The following is a 5,042-nucleotide window of genomic DNA, read 5'->3' as shown; positions in this document are numbered from 1 at the left end:
TTTTTTTTTTTTTTTTTTTAACCCAAGACTCTCCAAAGCACTCTGCAAAATTTTGCAGGGTGTCATCATGACAATGCTCATTTTACAGCTGGGGCGAATGAGGCACAGAGAGCTGCCCAATGTCCTATGCAGACCTAGCTCCTGCATTAAGAATGACAACACTTCCCAAATCCCTGCAAAACAGTCTCTAAAAATGTCCTCTGCGTTCCTGGAACCCCCTATACTCAGGACTGGCTATAAATGGGTACCTAAGGAAACAGGCTCTTGCCAGTTAACTGTAACTCCAGTTCCTGATGTTCCACCTCTCCTCACTGACCCGAATTTAAGAGGGCAGGAATAAAAGTCCCACATTAGCAGTGGCAGACTGTAGAGAGCACCAAAGTCAAGGGTTCTCCCCTACTGAAACCTGTGCACAGCCCAGAATTTCCCCATGACGCAGAAAGAGAGATCAAACCCTCACCGCCCCACACCCAACTGCACTATCACACTCCAATCAAGAGGCCATTCTGCTTCTTCAGCAATATCTGTCTTTTTACAATTATGCAGATATGCAGAGCTGCCAAAGCACAGATACCATGCTGCCGAGTCAAGGACGGGGGAACAGCCATGTGACAAAGGCTGGCACGAGGCCTGGGCCGGCGTGTTTGCTCCTGTTGAGTAAATGTGAAGCTCTGTCGGCCAACAGGCGTTAGTCACATCTGAGGTACAAGACCAGGGAGTAGGGTAGTACTGGTGCTGCCAGTGTCATTAAGGCTAGTTGGCCAGCAAAGGCTGCAGAGAGGTTGCTTTTTTTTTTTTTTTAAGTTAACGGTGCCAACTCTCCAGCAATGGCTGTGTGTTCCTAACTGGTTAGCTGATTAATGGTCCCAAATGGAAAGAGCCTAGAGATGGGGCTTGCTATTTACTCGATTGGGATTTCTAGGTGGAGTAGATGGGCTCTACTTTGCGAATGCAATCCTGTGGTGGCCTGCGTCAAGACCCATTCGGAGTCTTTTGGGTCAGGGTCTCTTGCTCTTTTCTTTTTGGGGGGGGGGGCGAAAGAATCCCGCATCGATCAGCCATTGGTTACTCCAGCTAGAAACCGAGATGAAGAAGTCGCCATGGTGATGAGAGATGCTCTTCTGGTTGCTGCTGATCTCACTGGCATTTCAAAAACGCAAAGCAGAGCTACCGCCTGAGAACACAATGGCCCTAACGAGCTTCAGAGGATTTGGTGACAGTTCATAACTGAGGGACGGGGGTGTTGCTAACAGAGTTCGGGCTTTACTTGTGGTTGGGATGTACTCTTTGAACCCTGAAAGGCCAAATCCTATGAGATGCTGAGCATCTGCAGCTCCCACCGTCCAGCCCTAAATGAGATTACCTTGATAATTATTTATAGGCAAATAGGTACAGAGAGCTCAGTGAGCTTTCAGATGTCCAGGAAGCCGGAGGGGAGGTCACAGGCAGATGGAGCCGCTGTAAACAAATGTTATACAACCTGAACAGCACATGCATGGCAATGAAATCTGTCTGGCAGAGCATAGCACGACAGCCACTAGTCAGATGCAGGCAGAGCAGTAAAAAAGCCAGGCAATTACCCCAGTGATGTCTCCTGCCTACCCCACGGTATTACGCCTTGGCAGGTTTTACACCGACAGGCAAGATGTAACAGGTTCGATCAGAGAGCACAGCACACCAGGTCTAGTGCCTGTGCTGGGCAAGGTGGGTGGGAAATTATTACCAACAGCATAATCAGAGTCTGCAGGGAACTGAATTCATAGCTAAGTTCAGAGAAAGGTTTTCAAGACTCGGAAAACCTAAAAACTTCAGCCAAGATACATACACTTCTGGCTCAATCTGTAGTTCTGGGTGAAAAGATACCCTCCTAAATCGGAAGGATTTGGCAGTTTGGGCTGAATTGCCCTGAAATATTTTGGAGCTCGCCCCAAAATGAAGCTCAAGACCAAAGTTAAAGGAGAAATGGTGAGGGGGAAGACAGGTGACCAGAGACAGAGGGAGCAGAGAGCAGAAGAGTGGCCTTGGGGTTGAGGTACGGCGCTCAGACTCAGGTGATTCGAAGTCAATTCCTGATGAACCTCAGCTTGCTAAGGTAAAATAGCATACCTCCGTGCCTCACATACCTGTCTGTAAAGGGTAATAATCCTGCCAGCTTCCCACCCCTCTCCCCATCTTTTATTTTCTTCTTTTTTTTGCTTTTGTTTTCAAATTAAGCACCGAGTTGCAATTCTTTTCCACCGTGCTCAAGTCCCTCAAAATTTGCTCAGACCACAGTCAGGCAGGTCCTCCACCTCCTTGACGCTTTTTTATGAGTTATGGGGCAGAGGATGGAAAGCAGATGCATTAATACAGGGGTGTCAAACATGTGGCTCATGAGCCGGATCCAGCCTAGATGCTGTTCTATCTGCTGGATTACCAATACTTGGGAGACGGGGTTAGGAGACATGGCTTGTCACAAAAATCAGGGCCCCTGGGCCCTGATGGACATTGCTGTCAGCAGCAGAGCGGAGATGAGCAGGGGAATGAGGGCTCAGCCTGTGGCCACTTGACCCCAACACCAATGCTGGACCCCCAATGCAGTGCCATGAAAAGCCCCATGGTCCAGATCCAGCCCAGAACCCAGGGCAAGTTTGACAGCCCTGTATTAATGGATTTTCAAGGTCCTGAACAGGGTAGACTAGAGTCACACTTAAGCACTGAATGGGTGGTGTGGGATTTGGTCCTAAACTCTTTGGGCCAGGGACTGCCACTTACTGCATATTTATAGTGCTGGGAAAAACCGGGTCTCCATCTCCTTAGGGACCACCACGCAGTACTGTGGTACACATAACAAACAGTACTAGTTAATGCTAACCAATAACCCTGCCCTAGACATCCTAGCACATGGCAAATTAAACCAAAATAACCATCCTCCAAATCAGCAGAGCATCCTACAGCATTAACCCCTGTAACTGGACAGTCGCAGGCCGTAGCACCTTGGTGAGCTTTCCACTTGGAAATGGGAGAGAGAAGACTATCATCCACATCCTGGGAACTAATTTTGCCAAAGAAATAAATGGCAACGAAGTTTCAGGTCAGACCGATATGTCGTCATTTGTGTTTTCATCACAACTGTGTCAGAAAGGTGCCCTGCGGACCAGGAGGGTCAGGACTCTCCTGTAGTTCTCTATATAAACCTGCCCATGCTTTTCTTAAGAAGCAGAGTAATTTAACCTAGTCCTAACTTCAGCAAGTTCCTTACGCTAAAAACCTGGAATGGTCTCTGTTTTCAGTGGGACCAATATTATTTTTAAAACCCCTTTTTTCCCCCTCAGTCCTGTCCCTTCGTTGTCTTTATGGTCCTCTTCAAATGGTTCATTAAAAAAAAAAAAAAGATAAAATGTAGAAGTTTTATTTTTAAAGAAAGTTTCTGGAAAAAAAGGTTGTGGGTTTTTTCCCCTTAAATCCCTGATCGGTATTTTACATTTTGAAATATATTCAATGATAAGCAGTGAGAATACTGGGGGCTTTTCTATAGGTCTGAAGAGGACAATTAAAATGGCCAGGGAATAGAGCTCAGGGACAGGCCACTTTGAAAAGAAACGGAGGAAAAACCAGTCGACTAAATACCACGCAAAAGAAAATAAAGGCAAGCAAGATGAGCAGGAAAGAGGGGCAGATAAACGGAGCAATAACACAGATTGCAGGTTTACAGGTTAGACAGACAGATGGACCGGCAGATCATGAAGCAGCTGAGAAGGATCTGCCAAAGGGCTTGTAGTAAGCGCTGAAGACAGCCCGAGTGTGATTTACGCGTGGAGGAGGACTCGGCACTGATGGAGTAACTAAATCAGTGTCCTGCAACCTGCCTGAATGGGATGGACCCACATCTCCACTGCCTTGGATGCATATGGGAAGAGGATGGAGAGAGGGAAGAGGGTGCAGCTGCTCGAGTACTTGATAGCCTATTGTAAAGCCAAAGACAGAAGATGAATGGGTACATTCAGTGTATGATTATTATCATGGCCACACCTAGTACGTTCCTCAGCTAAGATCATGTTTTCGTGCTGGGCATTGCATAAACAAATAATAGGAGACGGTCCCAACCCTGGGGGAGCTTAAAATTAATGAGTGTATTCATGTCATTTGATTCCTGTCCAGCCAATCAGTGCATTACCTATAGGGAGGTCATCAGTACTTTGCAACGAGGCCAAGTCTAATAAGGTGCTACAAATCTAGACATAAAGAGCTCTGGAAGTGACACATGGCACAAACTCCATTGCCCAGCCTGCAACAAAGAACTGGTTGTAAATGTGCCTAATCCTCATGTTCTCACTCAGTCAACACTCCCACTGCATAACAGGCATTGTGCCCAAGGAAGGAATAATAATAAAGACATCAATGAGAAATGTTATGGGTTGCAGTAAGAGAAGGCAACTGAACCACGCAGACTTCCTGTGACCTGGATACTCCTGTTTTGCAAGGCAGGTCGCACTCTGAGGATCCCGTCCAGCAGCTAACGACACGCAGCAAGAACTCCCTGGTGCCGGCCCCGAGGCTGGATCCTCGGCACTACCACACAGCAGCACTTCTCCTCTTGCCAAGGGAGTCGAAAACACACCGGGGTGGGTTCTCCACTCCATGTGGTTATTACATCCCAATTAATGTCAACAGGTGTTCACAGCCAGTCTGCCTAAATTGTAGCACAGACCCAAATGGATACTGTGCATCTCTCCACTTCCTGTCCTACCCTGCACAGCTTTTCCCCTTGTCCTGTAAAAACAGCTCAGAAGTTGTTATATGTTAATAGTGCTCTGAAGCCTGTGAAATGCTTCAAGAGGTCTGCATTTGCAATGCCCTTCTCCTGGATGAACTTCATTTTCCCCTTCCAAAAATCTCCACCTGGGCTATGGGAAGCAAATAGGATGTACAGCTTCTGTGTTGACCAGGACAGCTCCACAGACATGGCAAGGGGAGATGACAAGCCTCCATTTACGTAACGGGACATGATATTGCTTTTGCACTCAATAATCCCTGTTCCCAAGCTGTGGGCAGGAGTGCTG

The 5,042-nt window shown here is 47.2% G+C and overlaps 1 protein-coding gene across 1 annotated transcript in view; it reads right to left on the bottom strand.

The window, feature by feature from the left end:
• Positions 1–5,042, bottom strand: part of KAZN (kazrin, periplakin interacting protein) — a 417,992-nt gene that overhangs the window by 155,503 nt on the left and 257,447 nt on the right. The window lies entirely within an intron of this gene.

Source organism: Gavialis gangeticus, unplaced genomic scaffold (assembly GCF_001723915.1).
Source record: "Gavialis gangeticus isolate Ggan-Ray unplaced genomic scaffold, GavGan_comp1, whole genome shotgun sequence".
Taxonomy (NCBI): Eukaryota; Metazoa; Chordata; order Crocodylia; family Gavialidae; genus Gavialis; species Gavialis gangeticus.
Note: the sequence above shows the minus strand (reverse complement) of the source record. Positions and strands in the feature narration are given on the sequence as shown.